This window comes from Scyliorhinus torazame, chromosome 3 (genome assembly GCF_047496885.1).
Source record: "Scyliorhinus torazame isolate Kashiwa2021f chromosome 3, sScyTor2.1, whole genome shotgun sequence".
Lineage (NCBI taxonomy): Eukaryota > Metazoa > Chordata > Chondrichthyes > Carcharhiniformes > Scyliorhinidae > Scyliorhinus > Scyliorhinus torazame.
In genome coordinates this window covers 239,622,964-239,648,995 of record NC_092709.1, presented here as the reverse complement: position 1 = coordinate 239,648,995, position 26,032 = coordinate 239,622,964, and the positions used below count along the sequence as shown (strand labels likewise).

Genomic DNA, 26,032 nt, shown 5'->3' with positions numbered 1-26,032 from the left:
CATCAGGTCTGAGGCCCAGCGGCTGCTGCGGGAAGGTAGCATCGAAGCCAGCAACAGCCCCTGGAGAGCCCAAGTGGTAGTGGTGAAAACCGGGGAGAAAAACAGGATGGTCGTTGATAACAGTCAGACCATCAATTGGTACACGCAGCTCGACACGTACCCCCCCCCATGCATATCTGATATGGTCAATCAGAGTGCACAGTACCGGGTCTTCTCAACAGTGGACCTGAAATCTGCCTACCACCAGCTCCCCATCCGTAAGGCGGACCGCCCATACACTGCGTTTGAAACAGACGGCCGCCTTTACCATTTCCTTAGGGTTCCCTTTGGCGTCACCAATGGGGTCTCGGTCTTCCAACGGGAGATGGACCGAATGGTTGACCGGTATGGGCTGCGGGCCACTTTTTCGTACCAGGACAACGTCACCATCTGCGTCCACGACCAGCAGGACCACGACGCTAACCTTTCCAAATTTCTCCACACCGCCATACTCCTCAACCTAACTTGCAACAAGGAAAAGTGTGTGTTCAGCACAAACCGATTAGCCATCCTCGGCTATGTGGTTCAGAACGGAGTTCTGGGGCCCGACCCCGATCGCATGCGCCCCCTCATGGAACTCCCCCTCACCCACTGCCCCAAGGCCCTCAAACGATGCCTGGGGTTCTTTTCGTATCATGCCCAGTGGGTCCCAAACTATGTGGACAAGGCCCGCCCACTCATTCAATCCACCGCATTCCCACTGATGGCCGAGGCTCACCAGGCCTCCCACCGTATCAAGGCCGACATCGCCAAGGCTGCGATGAACGCGGTCGAAGAGACACTGCCCTTCCAAGTCGAGAGCGATGCATCAGACGTCGTTCTGGCCCCCACCCTCAACCAGGCAGGCAGGCCTGTGGCATTCTTTTCCCGCACCCTCCATGCCTCCGAAATTCGGCACTCCTCCGTCGAAAAGGAGGCTCAAGCGATCGGTGAATCTGTGCGATATTGGAGGCATTACCTGGCCGGCAGGAGATTCACTCTCCTCACTGACCAATGGTCAGTTGCCTTCATGTTTAACAACACACAGCAGGGTAAATCTTGAGGTGGAGGATCGAGCTCTCCACCTACAATTACGAGATTTTGTATCGCCCTGGTAAGGTCAACGAGCCCCCAGATGCCCTATCCCGAGGTACATGTGCCAGCGCACAAGTGGACCGACGCCGTACCCTGCACGGCGATCTCTGTCACCCGGGAATCACCCGCTTTTACCACTTCATTAAGGCCCGCAATCTGCCCTACTCCATCGAGGAGGTCAGGGGTATCACCAGAGACTGCCATGTCTGCGCGGAGTGTAAACCGCACTTCTACCGGCCAGACAGTGCGTGCCTGGTGAAGGCCTCCCGGCCCTTTGAACGCCTCAGCGTGGACTTCAAAGGGCCCCTCCCCTCCACCGACCGCAACACGTACTTTCTTAATGTGGTCGACGAGTATTCCCAATTCCCCTTCGCCGTCCCATGTCCCGATATGATGTCTGCCACCGTCATCAAAGCCCTCAACACCATCTTTGCTCTGTTCGGTTTCCCCCCCTATGTCCACAGCGATCGGGGATCCTCATTTATGAGCGAGGAGCTGCGCCAGTACCTGCTCAACAGGGGAATTGCCTCGAGCAGGACGACCAGCTACAATCCCAGGGAGAACGGGCAGGTGGAGCGGGAGAATGGGACGGCCTGGAAGGCCGTTCAGCTAGCCCTACTGTCCAGAAATCACCCGGCCTCCTGCTGGCAGGAGGTCCTCCCTGGCGCACTTCACTCCATTCGGGCGCTCCTGTGCACCGCGACCAACGAAACCCCCCATGAACGTCTCTTTGCCTTCCCCAGGAAGTCCACCTCCGGGGTTTCGTTCCCAATGTGGCTGGCAGCTCCAGGACCCGTTCTCCTCCGCAAGCACGTGTGGCTCCACAAGGCGGACCCGTTGGTTGAGAGAGTACAGCTACTCCATGCGATCCCACAGTACGCCAACGTAGCATACCCCGACGGCCGCCAAGACACAATCTCCCTCCGGGATCTGGCAGCAGCTGAATCCCCACATACCCCCTCCCTGCCCCGGCACCACCCTCCCCTCCCCCGCGCATCCCACCACAGCCCCCACTCCAGTACAATCCGTCCTCCCCTTGCTCCCACCCGGGGATGAAGAGGATTTCGACACGCTCCCGGAGTCACCGTAGACGAAGCCGACGCCTGAGTCGCCACCAACACTGCGGCGTTCTCAACGACAGATCAAGGCGCCCGATCGTCTAAATTTGTAACCCTTTCTGTAATTTTAAAACCAATCTGTATGTATGTAGTTTTCCACCACCCCCGCTGGGCTCATTTTTAACAGGCGGTGAATGTGGGAGTCACCACTGTATTATATTGTATATATGGGTATTACGGTAAGGCCCCTGTACTACAGGTACGGGGGTAGATCCCTGCCTGCTGGCTCCGCCCAGTAGGCGGAGTATAAATGTGCGTGCTCTCCGAACAGCAGCCATTTCGTCGGCTGCTGTAGGAGGCCACACATCTCTGTGTAATAAAGCCTCGATTACATTCTACTCTCATCTTGTCGTAATTGATAGTGCATCAGGGGGTCTCTGTGGGGGTTCCTTCAGTTAGTGGGTCCCGGGGAGGGGTCTTCCTATTAAGGGTGATCTACCTATTAATAGGAGCCATTTTGGGGGTTGCTGGGTCTGGTAGCGGAGGGGTGGGCAGATGGTGCATTGTGGGGGAGGGGGGCAGGGTTACCCCCTTGGTCCACCGCGACGTCCGCCAGATCAGGCTCACGTTTGGTGAGACCTGTTGTGATCCCTGTCCACGTGATTCCCAGCCCAGGGGACCAGAGAATCACGGAGGGCCAGATAATAGGGTGCTGGGCCCACTAAATGTTCATTGACCCAGTTGCATTTATTTACATTCTCCTGCTGGCTTGCGGGTGCAAACCTCAATACTGCCGAAGCCTGGCAGCGAAACCAATTTTTCCGATTCTCTGTCCCATCAGGAAACACGCTTCGGGCTTCCGGGGTTAGAGAATTCACCCCATAATGTCAGAGCTCTTTAAAACGGGCCCCCTAATACCAGGTGCCTGAAAAACCTTTTCCTACCCTTAAACTCAGCCAAAAGAAATAGAAAGCGATCAAGTTGAGGTCTGGTGATTCCGCCCTGTGGCAGCTGTGGAAGGGGAGATGAACTTTTTAAACACTTAACACGGTTTTTCCTCACTAAATTCCCATTCCAATCCATATAAATCAATGCACAAGAGAACCATAGAGTACCGCTCAGGACTGACTATAGAATTTACCCATATCCTCCCAAGTAGTTTATTCTATGTGTTGTACACACTATCAAGGCACTCCAAGAACATCTAATTGACACGTCTTTTGTAATGGATCAGAGACCCATTTTTTGACATCCTATGAGTGCCAAATTTCACCCCTCCCATGTTCACCAAATTACTTCAGGGATTCAGGCTTGATTGTGGCATTAAGGTGACCATTTTCATTGAGAGACCACCTAGGGACGCCAGTGCTGACCAACGCTCTGCTGCTCGATCTATTAGGTGAACACAAACTCACATTTTCCAGAATTCGATAAATCAATCTTTATTTAACAAACTCAAATACCCATTACCTGATCTTACAGCACTGCCAGATCTATTTCCCAAATCAGTGATACACATCTTCCCAAATAAGACCAGTGGGTCAAATGCGCATCAAACTGGCCAGGTGTTGACAGGGTGTGGTAATACCAGGTATTGTAGTACCTGAGAGGTGGATGCCCATTGGCCAGACCTGGGAGTCTACCATCGGCCAACGTACGTAGCTCCGCCCTGAGAGGCGGGGTATAAGAACCCATGCCGTCCCAGCAGCCTTCACTTTCTGTATTGAAGCTGCTGGGTACAGTTCTAGCTGATTAAAGCCGATTAGTTATGACTCTCCTTGTCTCACGAGTAATTGATTGTGCATCAATTTAATCAGCTATTACCTCTGAAAGGATGGACCTCCGCATCAAGACGGAGTGCCTTCAGCTCAGTCCCCACGCAGACAACTCCGCTGGTATTTTTAAGCACTGGCTGGCGTGTTTTGAGAGCTTCATCGACACAGCCGCCGACAACCCCCGGAAAGGCAGAAGATGCACCTTCTATGCTCCCGAGTCAGCCCTGCAATCTACCCTCTGATCGAGGAGGCGGAGAATTATGCTGCAGCTATCACGCTGCTGGAAGGACATTACATCCGTCCCCTGAACCAGGTCAACGCCCGTCACCTCTTGGCAACTAGAAGGCAGAGCATTGACGAAACACTGGAGGACTTCTATCGGGCCCTACTAGTGATGGGCCGGAACTGCGGCTGCCCGCCAGTCATGGGGAATGAGCACACGGAACTTTTAATTCGGGACGCTTTCGTGGCAGGTATGTCTTCTCCCGACATCCGCAGAAGGTTCCTTGAAATGGACACGCTGGGCCTCACTGAGTACGGGCCCTGGCAGGGTCCATGGACGTTGCGTACAAGCACGCACTGGCTTTTGCTCCCGGGCGCACGGGACCGCCCTGGGCTGCGTGGCACCCCGTCGCGGCAGCCCCACAGACTTTCCCGCTAACCCCGCAGGCCTGCGCTGCTAGACGGCCCATTTTCACCGCCGGCCAACGCTGCTTCTTCTGTGGCCAGGCGAATCATCTGCGCGCACGCTGCCTTGGCCCCCACCGTCACCTGCAAAGGATGCGGCAAGAAAGGCCACTATGTCGCGGTCTGCCAGGCCCGCGCCGTGGCAGTGATCGCCAGCGACTATCACCAGCCTTTGTTCCAGGTCCCGGCCGTCCAAGGCCCCAACCCTGCCCTCCTACCCACAGGCAACGTGCGACCCAAGGGCGTGGCCATTTTGCCCCCCGGCCACCACGCTGGGTGGATGGGCGCCGCCATTTTGTCCCTCGCCGACGCCATCTTCTGTATCCCCGGACTCCATGTGCGACCCGTGGCTGACGCCATCTTGGATGGGGCCTCAAGCCCCCAGCGCTGCCGACTCCACGCTGCCTGACCGGAACTCCCCCATGCTACAGCTGGCCTCCGTTACCCTGAACCGGCCTCAAGCACCCAGCACCGCCGACTCCACGCTGCCTGACCAGAACTCCTCCTTGCGGCAGATGGCCTCCGTGACCCTGGACCAGAGTCGGCCCGGACGCTAGCGAAAGCCACCACAATGATCGCTATCAACGGCCACGTGACGTCGTGCCTGATCGACTCCGGGAGCACGGAAAGCTTCGTCCACCCCGACACGGTAAGGCGCTGTTCCCTTGTCACCTATCCCGTAAACCAACGGATCTCCCTGGCCTCCGGGTCACACGCAGTGGAGATAAAAGGGTTCTGCCTAGCGAACCTCACTGTCCAAGGCAGGGAATTCCGCAATTTCCGCCTGTACGTTCTGCCGCACCTCTGCGCAGCTACCCTCCTTGGGCTGGATTTCCAGTGCCATCTGAAAAGCCTAACTTTTAAATTCGGCGGCCCTATTCCCCCCCTTACTGTCTGTGGCCTCGCGACCTTTCAGGTCGAACCACCTTCCCTGTTTGCAAACCTCACCCCGGATTGCAAACCCGCCGCCACCAGGAGCAGAGGGTACAGTGTCCAAGACCGGACCTTCATAAGGTCCGAGGTCCAAAGGCTGCTGATGGAAGGGGTCATCGAAGCAAGCAACAGCCCCTGAAGGGCTCAAGTAGTGGTGGTAAAGACCGGGGAGAAACATAGAATGGTCATCGACTATAGCCAGACCATCAACCGGTTTACGCAGCTGAACGCGTACCCTCTCTCCCGTATAGCCGACCTGGTAAACAAGATTGCGCAATACAAGGTCTTCTCCATGGTGGATCTCAAGTCTGCCTACCACCAGCTGCCCCTCCGTCTTGGGGACCGCCAGTACACTGCCTTCAAAGCAGATGGGCGGCTCTATCACTTTTTAAGGGTTCCCTTCAGTGGCACGAACGGGGTCTCGGTCTTCCAGCATGAGATGGACCGAATGGTTGACCAGTACGGTTTACGCGCAGCTTTCCCGTATCTTGATAACATCACCATCTGCGGCCATGACCAGCAGGACCACGACACCAACCTCCGAAAATTTCTCCAGACCACCTCCTTAATCTGACCTACAATAAGGAGAAATACATGTTTCGCACCGACTGTCTAGCCATCCTAGGCTACGTCGTGCGAAATGGAGTCATAGGCCCCGACCCTGAACACATGCGCCCCCTCATGGAGTTCCCCCTCTCTCACTGCCCCAAGGCCCTAAAGTGTTGCCTCGGCTTCTTTAGCTATTATGCACAATGGGTCCCTAATTACGCAGACAAGACTCGACCCCTGATCCAGTCCGCAACCTTCCCCCTGTCGACGGAGGCCCGCCAGGCCTTCTGCTGCATCAAAGCGGACATCGCAAAAGCCACGATGCGCGCCATCGACGAGTCCCTCCCCTTCCAGGTCGAGAGCGACGCGTCCGACGTAGCTCTGGCGGCCACCCTCAACCAAGTGGGCTGGCCCGTGGCTTTCTTCTCCCGCACTCTCCATGCTTCTGAAATTCGCCACTCCTCGGTCGAAAAGGAGGCCCAGGCCATAGTAGAAGCTGTGCGACACTGGAGGCATTACCTGGCCGGCAGGAGATTCACTCTCCTCACGGACCAACGGTCGGTGGCGTTCATGTTCGAGAATGCACAGCAGGGCAAGATTAAGAACGACAAGATCTTGCGGTGGAGGATAGAACTCTCCACCTTCAATTATGAGATCTTGTACCATCCGGGGAAGCTAAATGAGCCTCCTGATGCCCTGTCCTGCGGCACTTGTGCCACAGCACAAGTGGACCACCTCCGATCCCTCCACGAGGACCTCTGCCACCCGGGGGTCACTCGTTTCTTTCATTTCATTAAGACCCACAACCTGCCCTACTCCATCGAGGAGGTCAGGACAGTCACCAGGGATTGCCAAATCTGCGCGGAGTGCAAACCGCACTTCTACCGACCAGAGAGGGCACCTGATAAAGGCTTCCCGTCCCTTTGAATGCCTCAGCATGGATTTCAAAGGCCCCCTCCCCTCCACCGACCGCAACACGTACTTCCTTAACGTGATTGACGAATATTCCCGGTTCCCATTCGCCACCCCCTGCCCAGACATGACCACAACCGCCGTCATCAGGGCACTCCAGGGTATCTTTACACTGTTCGGTTTCCCCGCGTACATTCACAGTGATAGGGGGTCCTCCTTCATGAGCGACGAACTGCGTCAATTCCTGCTCAGCAAAGGCATCGCCTCCAGCAGGACGACCAGTTACAACCGCCGGGGAAACGGGCAGGTAGAGAGGGAGAACGGAACGGTCTGGAAGACCGTCCTGCTGGCCCTTCAGTCCAGGAATCTCCCAGTTTCCCGCTGGCAAGAAGTCCTCCCAGTGGCCCTTCACTCCATTCGGTCGCTGCTCTGTACTACCACAAACCAGACACCTCACGAACGTCTCCTTGTCTTCCCCAGGAAGTCCTCCTCCGGGACCTCGCTCCCAACCTGGCTAGCGACACCCGGACCCGTCCTGATGCGGAAACATGTGAGGGCGCACAAGTCGGACCCGTTGGTCGAGAGGGTCCACCTGCTGCATGCTAACCCCCAGTACGCCTACGTAGCATTCCCTGACGGTCGCCAAGACACGGTCTCGCTTCGAGACCTGGCGCCCGCCGGAGCCCCACGCGCACCCGCACCATTGCCCCCACCCTCCCCGCAGTACCTGACCGGAGGGTCAGTACTGCCGCCGCCCCTACTCAGCGCCAAACAGGCACCGACACCCCCTACAGCCGCTCCTCCCCCCTGCCCACTTTTCGCCCCAACAGCGCCGCCTAGGGGTGACGAAGCTGCCAGGGAGGAACACACCACGTTCCCGTTCCCAGAGCCACAACCGCCGGGGCCTACACCAGGATCACCGCCAAACCCAGACGCTCCAGAAGGATGACCAGGCCAACCGATCGTCTAATTGCTGCACCATAAAACAATAAAAACTTTCTCTGTTACCCTCGACATCATGGTACCTGCAATACCTGGTCCTACCATGCATAAGGCGACAGTAACACTGGCCATCACCCCGCTGGGTTCTTTTTTTAACAGGGGGTGAATGTGGTAATACCAGGTATTGCGGTACCTGAGAGGTGGATGCCCATTGGCCAGACCTAGGAGTCTACTATTGGCCAACGTACATAGCTCCGCCCTGAGACGCGGGGTATAAGAACCCATGCCGTCCCAGCAGCTCTCACTTTCTGTATCGGAGCTGCTGGGTACAGTTCTAGTTGATTAAAGCCGATTAGTATGACTCTCCTTGTCTCACGAGTAATTGATTGTGCATCACAGGGGCCAACTGCTGTTGCTGTGGTCTCTCCGCTCCAGCTCACAGCCTCTGGGGATTCAAGCTCAGGGTTGTTATTTCCTCTTCTTGCGATGGTTGGCGCCGGTTGTCGCTGCCAGTGTTCTTTTCGCCAGTATATATGTACTTTATTTATCAAGGAGGTGTGTGACTCGGTACCTGCATTCCTGCATGTAGCAAGCCACCAAATCCTATCATGTCAGCAGACACGGTCTCATTTTTCCAGTTAATCAGGTTATCTCCTGGTGTTTGTCTCATCAGGCAAGATCTCGTTACTTCAGTTATTGGGTTACCTTCTCATGCAGCTGCAATCACCTGCAATGACATATTGTCTGTTCAGCCTGTAGCTTGTTGTGCCCATATTTGGTTAGAGCCACTGAACTCCTCAGAGTTGGTCACTTTTTACCCAGCATGCCATTCGGTCTGGCTACACATCTTTCAGGCAGTGAGTTCCAGATCACCATCACCCTTTGCATGAAAATATTTTCCTTGAATTCTCTCTAGATTTTTTTACTCTAAATCTATGCCCCTTGATAATGGACCCTTCAAACAAAGGGATAGGTCTTTCCTATCTAATCTAGAAACTTGTAACTTTACACATTTGCATTAGGTCTCCTCTCAGCTCATCTGTTAAGCTCTACTAGTCTGGAGTAGACCCAATCTTTCTTTAGTTACTGGCGTACAGAGATCGCATGCCACATGTGCATGTCGGGACTAGGCGGAAGTCATAGAACTTCCAACAGTACATCATACAAATGGTACACTGCTGCCAGTGTCCGTGGTGGAGGGTGTGTATATTTGTGGATGGGGTGGCAATCAAGCGGGCTGCATTGTCCTGGTTGATGTTGAACTTCCGCTTCTGGAGTGTTCAGTGTTTGAAGCCTTTGATTTTTAAAAAATGAAACTTGAGGAAAAAAATGGCCCTTCCCAGTGCCTTTTCTAATCAAGGTGGTTTTGTTTTCAATTGGAATATATTAATTAATGGCTATTTTTGATTGCAATCAAGTGGCACCAGCTCAGCAATAACTTGTTCATGGACGCTCAGTTGGGGTTTTGCCAAGAGGACCATGTGGCTCCAGATTTCATTGAAGTCTGGTTCTAAACAAGGGGTAAAAGGAGTTGAATTCCGAGGTGAGGGGAGACTGACTGTGTTTGATAGAATATGTAGGAGTCGTAGCAAAATTCCAGTTTCTGGGAATTAGGATATAACTCCCAGTTGTCATACGAAGCACAAAGGAAGATGATTGGCCTCCCAACAACCACAATCGTTTCAGTCCCAGGATATCAGTGCAAAATCTTCTCAGCGGTGTTTTCAGTCCAATCATCTTTAACTGCTTCAATCAGATGTTATCTCCATCATAAGATCAGAAGTTGGAATGCTTGCAGATTTGCAACTGCTCAAACACTGAAGCCTGAGCCTGCTTGCAGCAAGGCCTGGATAACAATCAGGGTTAAGGGACAAGAAACGTGTGCCAAGTGTCAGGCAATGATCATCTCCAACAAGAGCAAGTTAAAACAACACCTTGACAGTCATTAGCATTGCCATTATGAAACTCCGCTACTATGAACATCCTGTCACTAGTGGCTTGAAACTTAACTGGGCAAGCCACATAAAATAACAAAGCTGTATGGGCGGTTGACCATCATAAATGAGAGGAATTGAGTACAAAAGCAGATTAATTACACTGGACCTTTTTATATACTCTGGTTAGGCCACAACTGGAGTATTGTCCTGGCCTGACCACCGCACTTCAAATATAACAGGAGGGTCCTTGAACTGGGAAAGAACCAGAATGTTTCGGGGGTGGAGAATTTCAGCTACCAGGTTGGAAAGGCTGGGGTTCCCTTTGAGTAAAGGAGATGAGGGAAGATTTGATAGAGATGAACAAAGTTGTGACTGGTTTGTATGGGATTAAGGTAAAGCTGTTCCATTTAACTGACAGTACAACTAAGGAGAGCAAAGAGCAGGGGAGCAAAGAGTTGGCCTTGAGCAGGAAAGGAAACGTAGGGGCGGCGTGTGGTGCAGTGGATAGCACTGGGGCATGCGGCGCTGAGGACCCGGGTTCGAATCCCAGCACCGGGTCGCTGTCCGTGTGGAGTTTGCACATTCTCCCCATGTCTGCGTGGGTTTCACCCCCACAACCCAAAGATGTGCAGGTTAGGGGGATTGGACATGCTAAATTGCCGCTTAATTGGAGAAAAAAATAATTGGGTCCTCTTAATTTTTAAAAAAAGGTAAGGGAATGTAAAGAATATCTTTACATCAATCCTAATCTGTCATAAGGCTGTTAATTCCATTAAAAAGTACTTTAAATACTAATAAAGTGAGTTTGAAGTCACAGAAATTGAAAGAAAGATTCTTTTAATCTTTGGTTTGTCATGAGGATGCTAATTCCACTAAAGTAACTGTAATGATAGAGTGTGTTTGGAGTGTATGAAATCTTTGTCAACCACTCGCTCATTGGTATGATTGTCCACCTAAGAAACTCTGTGTTATTGGTCATGGGTTCTGTGGGTTCTTGTGTGGCTAATGAGCCCGATCCTAGAGCTGCATCTTCGTCTGCACACTTAGCAGGTGTTTCTAGGAAGTGGGATCAGTCCTTGGACTCTAGATCACTGGTATTCCTGTCTCAGGCTCCTTTCAGGACCTCCTCCATGCCATCGGCTATCCTCGAAGAATTGTGTTCCTTCAATCAGGATGTTCTTCCAAGTAGGTCTCTTCTGAGCAAGAGCTCCCAGATGTCCACGTCTATGCTGCATTTCTTGAGGTAAGCCTTCAGGGTGTCTTTGAAGTGCTTCCTTTGTCCTCCTTCAGGAGCCTTCCTTGAGTTGGGCGAAGAAGATTAGCTTTGGAAGTTGGGACTCTGACATCCTAAACAGATGGCTGACACAGCAGAGATAGTTTCAGATGATCATGGCCTCGATGCTGGTGCTCTTTACTCCTTCAAGGGTGCTGATGTTAGTACGCCTGTCCTCCCAGCTGATGCAGAGCTAAAATACATTTGAATATTGCAATGTATTGTGTTGTGTTGTTTAAGAGTATCCCTGATGTAATGTTGATCCTTGGCAGATGGAATAAAATGTAGGAAGATGTGAGGTTGTTCACTTTGGAAGAAAAGGAAAGCATAATATCATTTAAATGGAGAGACTCTGCAAAATACTGCAATAGAGACAGATCTGAATATCCTCATTCATGAATCACACAAAGTTAGTATGCATATATGGCAATGGAATGTTGGTTTTTGTTGCAAGGGTTGTGGTGGGACATGGTTGTTACCCCGCTGTTACCAGACTCCTAAACGGTCCTCTTATGGATGACCAGATTAATACTACACTCCTGTATGCTTCATCCGATGCCGGTGTCTATGTATTTACATTGTGGATCTTGTGTTGCCCTTTTCTGCATTTTCTCTTTCTTTTCTTTTCTTTTCATGTACTTAATGATCTGTTTGAGCTGCTCGCAGAAAAATACTTTTCACTGTACCTTGGTACACGTGACAATAAACAACAAATCCAAATCTGGTATAAAAGCAGGGAGCCCCTGCTACAACTTTACATGGCATCGGTGAGACTGTACTAAAGTACTGTGTACTATTTTGGTCTCTTTACTTAAGGAGGAGTATACTTACATTGAAGACAGGTTGATTCCTGGGATGAAACAGTTGTTTTGTGAGGAAAGGTTGAGCAGGCTGGGTCTATACTCATTGAAGTTTAGACGAATGAGAAGTGATCTTATTGACATATATAAGATTTTGAGGGGACTTGACAGGGTAGGATGTTTTCCCTGTGGGGAATCTGGAATGAGGTGGAATAATTTCAAAATAAAGGATCTCCTATTTAATACAAAGGTGAGGAGGAATTTTTTATCTCAGACGGTCGTTAGTCTGTGGAATTTTCTTCCCCAGAAAGCAGTGGCGACTCTATCTTTGAAAGGCTGAGTTAGACAGATTTTTGATCTACACGGAGTCAACATCCAAGATCTTCCAGTCCCTGGATAGTTGGAGTCCAGACATAACCTCCCAAGGTGTGCTAGGGGATCCCTTAGAGATCATGACGCACTGAAATGTATGTGGTTCCAAAAGGTCTGGATACTATTTATGTAAGCATCATTTTCAGCACGAACTGATCATAGAATCGCTGCAGTGCAGAAAGAGGCCATTTGGCCCATTGATTCTGCACCAACTCTCTGAAAGAGCACCCTAATCAGGCACCCGACTTCTTCCTGCAACCTCTTAACCCCATCTAACCTGCACATTTTTAGACTGTGGGTGGAAACCGGAGCATCCGGAGGAAACCCACACAGACACGGGGAGAAAGTACAAACTCCAAACAGTCAAGGCCGGAATCGAATCCGGGTCCTTGACATTGTGAGGCAGCAGTGCTAACCACTGTGCCGCCCCACAGAGCTTTATGATATCCATAATTTAAATGATGCAGAAATGAATAAACCTGTATCAGAGAACAAGTCAGTCAAATTACAAGTGCAGAGGAAGGACATTTCCCTCCAATCTTCTCAGTTTTTCTCTTTAAGAAGGAATTATACTGTAGATGTTCAGAAAAGTTGGACTTGCATTTCTTGCTGCAATTTTACTGACACTAATGATGCAGTACTGTTTGTAGACTGGTACAAGTATTAGTGGACAACATGCATTTGCTTTTGCTCATTTGCAGTTATGGAAGTAGAAGAGTAGAAAGCCTGTGTGCTCACTGCACGCACTGATTGTGAATTACTGGCTTCCTGTACTGCTGGTGATTTACCATCAGAATAAAAGCAGCTGACGGGATACATTATTCATTTCAAATCATAGAAAATAGTACCATTAACGCTACTTTAAAAAAAGAAAACCTTTTTACCATCTGCAGCTCATTTGAAACAAAACTGATGTGAAATAACCTTCTGATAATTATTGGTCTGGTCAGACATTGCTACATGTACTATACTTTTCTCACTGACTCTGTGCATATCTTGACACCACATTAATGTCAAGTGCTTAGTGCAATGAAACTACATTACCATATCAGTAACTCTCGATCATTGATATTCCTAAACAAAGTCCATTCCAAAAGCTGTGCATTGGCTACATCACCGAATTAGGCTTGACATCTGGGGATAGATTTTAATTCACCCATTCACCTGCACAGCTTTAAGATTAGAGCCTTGGTGTCTAACTTCAACAGGGGTGAGATGGAATTTTCAACCTTTGCGGATCCACCAACAATATTCTGAGATATAATAGAAATTGTACCTGAAGGCTTCAGGATAATCCTGCACATAAGATGCTTATATCATGAGCACAATTCATTGGGAGAATTTAGAAGGGTTAACTTTATGAAATAGCAATTCTAAGATGGAGTATAGTCCACTACATGTTGGGAAATTGTGGTCTATGTTTTTAATGGAAAACTGCACTAATGTGACTTCTTGATTTGTGTTGCTGGTAGGCAAAGCTCCCTGCCAGGAACACAAAATAGGACATTCTTTACCTTTTGAATAATGAACCGAGTCAATGATTTCACGAGTGGCTGTTCTGGTGAAGGAAATATCCAGCGTGGAATTTTATAAGGAGGCTTCAAGGTCAGTTTCTAGTTTGCGAGGAATTTGATAATTTTAGCAGAGGGAGCAGAAAGAATATGAGAAAAAAGAGGGATGAGAAAAAGGCTGATGTCCCATTTGTGCTCAACCATCATTTAATCATAGAATCCCTGCAGTACAGAAGGAGGCCATTTGGCCAATCAAGCCTGCTGGACGGACCCTCTGAAAGAACACCCTATCCAGACCCTATCCTCATAATCCTACCTAACCTTTGGACACTTAGGGGCAATTTAGCATGGCCAATCCACCTAATCTGCCCATCTCCTCAATTGTAGTATTTGAACATGACACAATCTCAGTGCTCTTGGGAGAGCAAAGAAAATAATCAGGCAATGATCCTGCTCCTTATTACGAGAAAGTGCATATCTGTTCATGTTAGATGAAGACATGCTAGACTCAGCAGATGTGCAGCCACTGCCTCAGGTAGCCTGTTAACAATGATTCACTCATTGCATCTATTGGGATCAAATATGAAAAACGGCATCTTGAACAAGCTACTGGAGAATACCTGATGATTGCACAGTGGTAAATTAGAATTGCATGTTTATGTTAGGCCTAAGCTATAAGAGAGATTGTATCCTGCCATAAATGTGCATTTTCTGATAGTATGGGGAAAATGTTATTGAGGGCAACCAGAGAACATACTGTTCTTTTTCCAACTGTACCATGGGATCAATTGCATGCACTAGGATAGACTGTTTGGTTTGTCTCCAACCATGCTGCACTTCCTCAGTACTGTATTGAATGTGAGCCTACATTGAGTGTTCAAGTCATGGGCTGGCATGTAAATCAACATCCTCATGTCTCAGGAAGAAGAGTGCTGCAAACTACACCAAATTGAAACATTGTTTTCATTGATGCATATACTAGGTTAATATATTATTAACTTTAAATTACTCTTTAGTTTTGCATATCAACAAAATAACTTCCTGATAGTACCTTCTTGAAAATCATGTGGTAGAAATATTCTCCAGTAACAATGTCACAATAGCTTCTCAGACATTAAACTTCCAAAGCATGTTCTAAATTTGTCACGGTGACATTTTTAAGTATTAAAAAAATGCTATTGCAAATGCACATGCCATGCATGAGCACAGGAATTGGATGTGATTATTTGCAGTCAAAAATGATCTTCCCATGAATGGAGATATCCATGGGAGCAAACTGTGAAGATAAAATAATTTTGCTCCCCAGTTTCAAACTATTTCCACAACATGTGAACTCAACTCTGAGTGGAGGTAGTGAGTTGACCCAGGAGATGCTGGAGTAGCCTTTTTGCAATATGGCCTTATGGTATTTTTATCAAAGAATCCTAAAGTCATATGACCCAAGTGGGGGTGAGGGGGGTATAATAAGAACATATATTTGCATTTTTCAATTGGTGCACACATTAGATTAATATATAATTAATTTTTTATTGATCTATAGTGTCACACGGGAGGGTTTAAACTAGTATGGCAGGGGGGTGGGCACGGGAGCAATAGGTCAGAAGGTGAGAGCGTTGAGGGAGAACTAGGGAATATGGACAGTGTGGCTCTGAGGCAGAGCAGACGGGGAGAAGTTGCTGAACACAGCGGGTCTGGTGGCCTGAAGTGCATATGTTTTAATGCAAGGAGCATTACGGGTAAGGCAGATGAACTTAGAGCTTGGATTAGTACTTGGAACTATGATGTTGTTGCCATTACAGAGACCTGGTTGAGGGAAGGGCAGGATTGGCAGCTAAACGTTCCAGGATTTAGATGTTTCAGGCGGGATAGAGGGGGATGTAAAAGGGGAGGCGGAGTTGCGCTACTTGTTCAGGAGAGTATCACAGCTATACAGCGAGAGGACACCTCAGAGGGCAGTGAGGCTATATGGGTAGAGATCAGGAATAAGAAGGGTGCAGTCACAATGTTGGGGGTATACTACAGGCCTCCCAACAGCCAGCGGGAGATAGAGGAGCAGATAGGTAGACAGATTTTGGAAAAGAGTAAAAACAACAGGGTTGTGGTGATGGGAGACTTCAACTTCCCCAATATTGACTGGGACTCACTTAGTGCCAGGGGCTTAGACGGGGCAGAGTTTGTAAGGAGCATCCAGGAGGGCTTCTTAAAACAATATGTAAACAGTCCAACAATGGGAAGGGGCGGTACTGGACCTGGTATTGGGGAATGAGCCCGGCCAGGTGGTAGATGTTTCAGTAGGGGAGCATTTCGGTAACAGTGACCACAATTCAGTAAGTTTTAAAGTACTGGTGGACAAGGATAAGAGTGGTCCGAGGATGAATGTGCTAAATTGGGGGAAGGCTAATTATAACAATATTAGGCGGGACCTGAAGAACATAGATTGGGGGCGGATGTTTGAGGGCAAATCAACATCTGACATGTGGGAGGCTTTCAAGTGTCAGTTGAAAGGAATACAGGACAGGCATGTTCCTGTGAGGAAGAAAGATAAATACGGCAATTTTCGGGAACCTTGGATGACGAATGATATTGTAGGCCTCGTCAAAAAGAAAAAGGAGGCATTTGTCAGGGCTAAAAGGCTGGGAACAGACGAAGCCTGTGTGGCATATAAGGAAAGTAGGAAGGAACTTAAGCAAGGAGTCAGGAGGGCTAGAAGGGGTCATGAAAAGTCATTGGCAAATAGGGTTAAGGAAAATCCCAAGGCTTTTTACACTTACATAAAAAGCAAGAGGGTAGCCAGGGAAAGGGTTGGCCCACTGAAGGATAGGCAAGGGAATCTATGTGTGGAGCCAGAGGAAATGGGCGAGGTACTAAATGAATACTTTGCATCAGTATTCACCAAAGAGAAGGAATTGGTAGATGTTGAGTCTGGAGAAGGGGGTGTAGATAGCCTGGGTCACATTGTGATCCAAAAAGACGAGGTGTTGGGTGTCTTAAAAAATATTAAGGTAGATAAGTCCCCAGGGCCGGATGGGATCTACCCCAGAATACTGAAGGAGGCTGGAGAGGAAATTGCTGAGGCCTTGACAGAAATCTTTGGATCCTCGCTGTCTTCAGGGGATGTCCCGGAGGACTGGAGAATAGCCAATGTTGTTCCTCTGTTTAAGAAGGGTGGCAGGGATAATCCCGGGAACTACAGGCCGGTGAGCCTTACTTCAGTGGTAGGGAAATTACTGGAGAGAATTCTTCGAGACAGGATCTACTCCCATTTGGAAGCAAATGGACGTATTAGTGAGAGGCAGCACGGTTTTGTGAAGGGGAGGTCGTGTCTCACTAACTTGATCGAGTTTTTCGAGGAGGTCACTAAGATGATTGATGCAGGTAGGGCAGTAGATGTTGTCTATATGGACTTCAGTAAGGCCTTTGACAAGGTCCCTCATGGTAGACTAGTACAAAAGGTGAAGTCACACGGGATCAGGGGTGAACTGGCAAGGTGGATACAGAACTGGCTAGGCCATAGAAGGCAGAGGGTAGCAATGGAGGGATGCTTTTCTAATTGGAGGGCTGTGACCAGTGGTGTTCCACAGGGATCAGTGCTGGGACCTTTGCTCTTTGTAGTATATATAAATGATTTGGAGGAAAATGTAACTGGTCTGATTAGTAAGTTTGCAGACGACACAAAGGTTGGTGGAATTGCGGATAGCGATGAGGACTGTCTGAGGATACAGCAGGATTTAGATTGTCTGGAGACTTGGGCGGAGAGATGGCAGATGGAGTTTAACCTGGACAAATGTGAGGTAATGCATTTTGGAAGGGCTAATGCAGGTAGGGAATATACAGTGAATGGTAGAACCCTCAGGAGTATTGAAAGTCAAAGAGATCTAGGAGTACAGGTCCACAGATCACTGAAAGGGGCTACACAGGTGGAGAAGGTAGTCAAGAAGGCATACGGCATGCTTGCCTTCATTGGCCGGGGCATTGAGTATAAGAATTGGCAAGTCATGTTGCAGCTGTATAGAACCTTAGTTAGGCCACACTTGGAGTATAGTGTTCAATTCTGGTCGCCACACTACCAGAAGGATGTGGAGGCTTTAGAGAGGGTGCAGAAGAGATTTACCAGAATGTTGCCTGGTATGGAGGGCATAAGCTATGAGGAGCGATTGAATAAACTCGGTTTGTTCTCACTGGAACGAAGGAGGTTGAGGGGCGACCTGATAGAGGTATACAAAATTATGAGGGGCATAGACAGAGTGGATAGTCAGAGGCTTTTCCCCAGGGTAGAGGGGTCAATTACTAGGGGGCATAGGTTTAAGGTGAGAGGGGCAAAGTTTAGAGTAGATGTACGAGGCAAGTTTTTTACGCAGAGGGTAGTGGGTGCCTGGAACTCACTACCGGAGGAGGTAGTGGAGGCAGGGACGATAGGGACATTTAAGGGGCATCTTGACAAATATATGAATAGGATGGGAATAGAAGGATACGGACCCAGGAAGTGTAGAAGATTGTAGTTTAGTCGGGCAGTATGGTCGGCACGGGCTTGGAGGGCCGAAGGGCCTGTTCCTGTGCTGTACATTTCTTTGTTCTTTTGTTCTTTGTATAATTTATCAAAATATGTTTCTGATTATACACTCTCAAAAGTCATGTGATACAAATACTTCCCATGAAAAACTCACAATAACCCCACAGATACTAAACTTCTAAAATACAATCACCACAAGAAGGCCACTACAATGGAGTAAACCAAATATGAAATATGAGGTCAGAATTTAGGGAGACCTCTGGTGGAATTTTCCATTCTGGAGATTACATGCAGTGGCGAGCAGGAAAGTTAGACTGATTCCCATTGGGTGGCGAGGCAGATTTTCATGATGGATTATCCATTTTTCTACTTATTAGTTATGCATCAATGAGGAACTTGTTGAATCTCATCATGGTCCGTGCAGTGATTCATTGCCTTTACCTCATGGGGTCAAAGATCCTGGTACCATGTTTGTATGGTACCCGGACTGACATTCACTCACTGCAGGCCAGGTATGGGTTGAATATTTACATTAGCATGCAGGCCAAACATACACAACCCTCTGTGTCATGGTTCAGTGTGGCCTTCCTGTGCTGAATGTAGGAATTTCAGCTATATTCTATTATACATATTTGGTGTAGTAATGGTTAAAATCCTGGATTGGATTGTGTTTGACTGCTGAAGTCATATTTTAAAAGAATCTTGGTTGAAAGACAGCAAAATTTCAGGAGCCAGAGGTGCAATTAACCATTGTAAAAAGCTTGGGCAAATGCATTTTTCTTTGATGAAGGGGATTCCCTGGGGAGTTAATTCATTTTCAGCTTGGTGAGATAATGTTATTTTTGGGTGGAACTAAGGCACGGGCTTATTGAGAAAGCATTTTCAGTTCAGTTCTGTTCTGGATGAAGCTGAGACCGCAAGTCAGGTTTTGCTCACTGCAGTTTAGTTGAAAAGTGATTGACAGTCTTTAAAGCAGTGCAGACTTGTCTGAGGAGAAAGGGGAGCTGAAACAAGCCAGTTGAATCAACTTTTGAAGACATACAGCCAGAGATTAAATTAAATGAAATGAAAATCACTTATTGTCACAAGTAGGCTTCAAATGAAGTTCCTGTGAAAAGCCCCTAGTCGCCACATTCCGGAGCCTGTTCGGGGAGGCTGTTATGGGAATCGAACCGTGCTGCTGGCCTGCCTTGGTCTGCTTTCAAAGCCAGCGATTTAGCCCAGTGTGCTAAACCAGCCTGGGTCTGACCATAATGTGGCCGAATAGCCACCTAAGATGGTGTCCTGCGTAGGATTCTGGGAGAATTGGCCAAGTTTAAGGACAAGCAGGCTGCAGCTCAAATAAACATTGATGAGCAAGCTGCAGCACAGACTTTACAATACACAGGAAAAAGGCCATCCCAGGGACAAGGGAAACATACGGTCAATCACAAATGTCTACCAGACACAATGGGATCTGCGTTCCTTATTTGCAAGGGCCTATGTGTCCGTAACTGGATTGGATTGGATTTGTTTATTGTCACAGGTACCGAGGTACAGTGAAAAGTATTTTTCTGCAAGCAGCTCAACAGATCATTAAGTACATGAAAAGAAAAGGAAATAAAATAAAATACATAAAAGAAAATACATAATAGGGCAACACAAGGTACACAATGTAACTACGTAAGCACCGGCATCGGTGAAGCATACAGGGGTGTAGTGTTAATGAGGGCAGTCCATAAGAGGGTCGTTTAGGAGTCTGGTAACAGTGGGGAAGAAACTGTTTTTGAGTCTGTTCGTTCGTGTTCTCAGACTTCTGTATCTCCTGTCCGATGGAAGAAGTTGGAAGAGTGAGTAAGCCGGGTGGGAGGAGTCTTTGATTATGCTGCCCACCGGGGATTGGAAGAATGGGGGACCTGTTCATCGACGGGACGTTTGCGAGCCTAGGGGCACTGAAGGAGAAGTTCGAGTTACCCCCGGGAAATGCCTTTAGATATATGCAGGTGAGGGCTTTTGTGAGGCGACAGGTGAGGGAATTCCCGTTGCACCCGGCACAAGAAGTTCAAGATAGGGTGATCTCGGGTGTATGGGTCGGGGAGGGCAAGGTGTCGGAAATACACCAGGAGTTGAAAGAAGAGGGGGAAGCGCTGGCAGAAGAGTTGAAGGGTAAATGGGAGGAGGAGCTGGGGGAGGAGATCGAGGAAGGTCTGTGGGCTGATGCCCTAGGTAGGGTTAATTCCTCCTCCTCGTGTGCCAGGCTCATCCTGATACAATTTAAGGTGGTCCACAGAGCGCACTTGACGGGGGCGAGGTTGAGTAGGTTCTTTGGGGTAGAGGACAGATGTGAAAGGTGCTCAGGGAGCCCGGCGAACCATGTCCATATGTTTTGGTCATGCCCGGCACTGGAGGGGTTCTGGAGAGGAGTGGCGGGAGCAATATCTCAGGTGGTGAAATTCCGGGTCAAGCTAAGCTGGGGGCTAGCAATATTTGGAGTAGTGGACGAACCGGGAGTGCAGGAGGCGAAGGAGGCCGGCATTCTGGCCTTTGCGTCCATAGTAGCCCGGCGAAGGATCTTGCTAATGTGGAGGGAGGCGAGGCCCCCCAGCCTGGAGGCCTGGATAAATGATATGGCTGGGTTCATAAAGTTGGAGAGGATTAAGTTCGCCTTGAGAGGGTCTGCGCAGGGGTTCTACGGGCGGTGGCAACCGTTCCTAGACTATCTCGCGGGTCGTTAGAGGAAGGTCGGTCAGCAGCAACAGCAACCTTGGGGGGCGGACATCCTGGGGGGGGGGGGGGGGGGGGAAGGGGGGGGCTGCCTGGGAGGGTGGATGAGCAAGAGATAACATGAAGGGTTGGGGAAACTGGCACGTACGGGTGAGGGCCAGTGTACAAAGCTGTGTAAATATATCATTTTGCCATGTATATTGTTACGAGGGGGGGGGGGGGGTTATTGTTTGTAAGGAAGAAAAATTGTGTTAAAAAACTTTAATAAATATATATTTTTTAAAAAGATTATGCTGCCCACTTTCCCCAGGCTGCGGGAGGTGTAGATGGAGTCAATGTATTCCTATGTACCATTGGTATTTGAAGTGGATTGAGAGCTGAAATGGTTTATTTTCTTGTTGTTTAAGTGGGAATAAAGATAGCAATTAAGGGTATTGTATTCACTGTATTGAGTAGTCTTATTTAAGGGGTAATTGTGAGCTATTTTCTGGTGTGATGTGAAAGATTTTAATACTCTATTAGTAATAGTTTGTTTTAAAATACCATGGGCGGGATTCTCCACCGGCGGGATTCCCCATTTTTCTGGTGCCCGGGCGTTTCCCGACGGCGTGGGGCGGCCCCACAATGGGAAACCCCATTGACAGGCCGGCGTAACGGAGAATCCCGCCGGAGAGTCGAGGCAGAAATGTGGCACAGCGGGGCGGAGAATCCAGCCCCATATCCTTATTTCTTCATGCAATCGCTTCTGGAGCAAAGTATCCTTTCCTCACAGTCTTACAAAATTAAAATAAAATGTTGGGGTTTCTGTCCAGTATCCTAGACGCTGTTGAGGTCTAGTCTGGGATCATAATAACCCTGAGCATGTCGGCTTGAAGGAGGTCGCCATTGAGGTCAGTACCACTCCACAGTGCAGGAAACAAATGAATGGTCTGAACGCTCCACTAAGGTAAGTGAAACTTCTATTCACTCCAATCACACATGAGATTCACACTCTCATAAGGGCATTAGGCAATCTAAGGGTTAGAATCCGCAGAGTTATCACATACTACCACCAGAAGTATCAGCACTGAATGTCTGCCAGCCACATTAAGTTTACCACAACCACATAAGATCCTGCATAAATGGCATATTAATCCATTACTGGGGAGGGATTAGTACACACAACAGGCATGCATGTTTCAGAACTGCTCTTCCAGCTATAATGCTCACAGTCAACCTATCTGCCTTCATGCAGGACAGTATCTTCCAGAATCGACGGGAGAGAGCGAAGCTCAGAACTGAGGACATTCTCCTCCCGTGAGAAGCAGATGGCAATGCTCGTTAGTGAGGACAGAGAGTGTTCCTGCATGGAAGACAAAATTGGCCTCCCCTAACAAGCCTGTGAGAGCCCATCCTGTCGGCCACATGCGAACAATGACTGGGAGTGACCTATAGTGCAAGACCCTGCCGTTGCTAATGATCCCTTCTCCCTATTCTAGCAATCAGCAAGAAAAGTTAGAGGAAGAGTTCCAGCGAGCTCTTCAGTCCTAGCCCCAGAGCACCTCAAATGAAAATGCAGAGGAACCATCGGATGAAGTCCCATCAATGAGTTTGCCTCCACCCTTCATCTGTGAAGATACACGCACTTCAGTGGGTCCTAGTTCTGGAGAATGCTCATGGTCACAATCTGGTGAGCATCTCATGGACAAGGGTCCGCATCAGGCAGAGATTTTTTTTTTTTATAAAATATTTTATTAAGGCATTTATATAAACAGCAAACACACAAATAATCAGCCTTGAGACGAAAGTTGGGGATGCAGAGAAAAGCTGGGGAACATAAGGCACAGTTCTCAAAGGCTATCAGCAAACTGGAACGAAGGATTGAAGAGTCCATCCACGTTCTGTCAGCTGCCATGGCTCTGGCATGTGCATGCATCAAAGTCTCCGAGGGAAGGGTGATGGACACTTCTGAGACCCAGGTACAGCAGTTTCTGCTGGATTTGCACTCGGACACTCACGACATGGCTCTAGCCATGAGTGTGTTCCATCAGTAGCTAGGCGAGAGGGGACAGGGTACCTCAATCTCCCTCTTGGTGTCGCTTCTCCCCAAAGAGTAAGGGTGGGGCTCGTGAGCACCTGAAAGGATAGAAAGCGCCAGACATCCTTGGATTGTCCACCCAGGACACTCCAACAGCGTCCTGCTGCTCCAAATCTCTTCTGCCTGTGACCCCCATCAGGCTTCGCCTACCTACCCCAGAGCAGGTGACCCATAGAAAGCCAGGGCTCTCCAGGTCTTGAGTCTCCAGAATTACCCACCAAAATTATCTCAGACAACAAGGCATAGCAGTGAGCAGGCTGCCTCAACCTCTGCCGTGGATCTCGCGGCTGCACCTTGAGGTAATGGTACGGTTAGGGAAATTAAGACCTTTTAAATGCACTATGGTGTAAAATATGTTCCTTCACTGTATATAATCTTCACCATTGAAAATATATTTTGCTTTAATCCCTCTTCTAGTCTCGGATATTGAATGACTAATCGATATGATGCAAGGAATATGTTCATTCAAATGTACAAAAGGTACACATGTGCAGCATGGTGGCACAGCGGTTAGCACTGCTGCCTCACAGCTCCAGGGACCCGGGTTCAATTCCAGCCTCAGGTGACTGACTGTGTCTATGTGGAGTTTGCACTTTCTCCCCGTGTCTGCGTGGGTTTACTCCAGTTTCCTCCCACAGTCCAAAGATGTGCAAGTTGGGCAGGTTGTCCATGCTAAATTGCCCCTTAGTGTCCAAAATGTTGGGTGGGGTTGCTGGGTTATATGGATAGGGTGGAGGTATGGGCTTAAGTACGTGCTCTTTCCAAGGGCCGGTGCGGACTCGATGGGCCAAATGGCCTCCTTCTGCACTGTAAATTTTATGGTTCTATGGTACCCCCCCCCCCCCCCCCCCATTATCTCTCATCTTCTTCCTCCATTTCATTAAATCTCTCTCAATCTCATCACAGTGAATCACCTTCAGTTCCACATCAGCAAAAGGAAAAAGGCACTTCGATATGAAAATGATAGCTGGACAAGGCACGTGTTGTAACCCTTGCATCTTAGGCAGACACTATGTGATCTCATGTGAATTGTTCATCAAGGTTACTTATCCTGATACTGTCACACTGAAGTCTGCAGTACATGGATATAATAAGTATTTGTCTTGACTAACATTGGAGTTTTTTCCCCAAAATGATCTTTGCAATGACGCTTGTTTTATTATTGAGATTTGGATTGAAGAAGTATTCATTGTCAAGCACCATAGCCTTTCTTGCCTCCATGCAGCATTATTTAATCTCCTTGATTAAGGTTGAACGTTATTTGTTTATTAGTTCCCTCTCTCCCCATGCATGATGATGAACAATAGAAGTTGGTTCCTGTTGGAGAGATTTGAAATGGATGCGCTAGACGGGAATTAATGTGTGATGTTAGAGGTGTGTGCTCATTCTGATGAACCCATTCACTTAGCTGTGGGGTCTGCCTAGTAACACTTCACAGAATCCTTCTGAGGCCACAGAACGCAAATCGATATGTAATTCATGGCATGACTGCACTAATTGACTTTTGGTTCCAATAAATGGTTGGCCTTTGTGAAACGGAAAATGTCCAGGAAAGTGATAGAACATAGAGTGCAGAAGGAGGTCATTCGGCCCATCGAGTCTGCACTGACCCACTTTAAGCCCTCACTTCCACCCTACCCCCGTAACCCAATAACCCCTCCTAACTTTTTTGGACACAAAGGGCAATTTAGCATGTCCAATCCACCTAACCTACACATCTTTGGACTGAGGGAGGAAACCGGGGCACCTGGAGGTAACCCACGCAGACACAGAGAGAACGTGCAGACTCCGCACAGACAGTGACCCAGCAGGAAATGGAATCTGGGACCCTGGCGCTGTGAAGCCACAGTGCTAACCACTGTGCTATCGTGCTGCCCATAACATCTCCTGAATACTCGCAATATGGTTGAAAGGAATTGACTGATGTGTCAAACTGTCTTATCCATGTCCCTTCCTAAATGTCAAGGCAAAGCAACTTAGAATTGGGCGTAGGCTTTGCAGACGGCCGATGAAAGTAAGGTTATGAATGTTTGTCATTAAACACACGATGGTCCTGCTGAACCACTCTCTGTGAGCACAATGCTAACATAACCTCCAGCTTCGGGTGCATGCTGTCCTGTTACTGATCACTGAGTCATGGGGTGGGATTCTCCGAGCCTCCACGCCGAAATCGCGCCCGGTGTTGGGGCGGAGAATGAGGCCTCAGACCCATGATCAGGTCCAACGCCCTCCCGCGATTCTCCGCGGACCAGAGAATCGCTGCCAGTCGCGCACGCGCGGTCGACGGGGCGCCATTTGTGGGGCCATTGAAAGAGGCCCCCGCGACGATTCTCCGCCGACAACTGGCCGAGGTCCCGCTGGCGTGGTTCACTCATGGTTCCATCCGGCGGGATCACGGAGTGGCAGCTGTGGACCCAGTCCGCGGCTGCCCTGGTGGGGGGCGGGGGCATCCGTCACTGCGAGGGCCTCCAGGATGGCCAGGCTTGCGATCGGGGGCCACTGATCGGCAGGCGCGTGCGATCTGGTGGGGGCCTATATTTACGGGGCCGGCTCACTGTGTGGGCCTGCCATGTTGCGTGGGACCGCCGTTGCGCGCATGCGCGGACCCGTGGACGGAAGTGCAGGGCCCTGTATTGACAGCCGGAGCTGCGAGGAGCACTCCGCAGTCCTGCTAGCCCCTTTCAAAACAGAGAATCACTCTGGACTTTCTCCAAGAAAGTCCAGAGTGATGCGCGCCCATTTTCTTGCTTGCGTTGTGACAGAGCTCCATTATCAGAGAATTCCGCCTGTGATGTCCAATGGCACCTTGTGGTTCAGCATCAATGATCTGGGGCGGGATTCTCCGAGCCTCCACGCCAAAATCGCGCTCACCGCAGGGGC

At 49.1% G+C, this 26,032-nt stretch overlaps 1 long non-coding RNA gene across 1 annotated transcript in view; it reads left to right on the top strand.

The window, feature by feature from the left end:
• The window catches only part of LOC140409023 (uncharacterized), a 124,333-nt gene extending 101,513 nt beyond the window's left edge, over nucleotides 1–22,820 (top strand). Inside the window, exons 2-3 of the long non-coding RNA XR_011940262.1 lie at nucleotides 21,888–22,021; nucleotides 22,310–22,820. This is a non-coding gene — a long non-coding RNA (uncharacterized lncRNA). The remainder of the gene's footprint in view (nucleotides 1–21,887; nucleotides 22,022–22,309) is intronic.
• The last annotated feature ends 3,212 nt before the right edge of the window (nucleotides 22,821–26,032 follow it).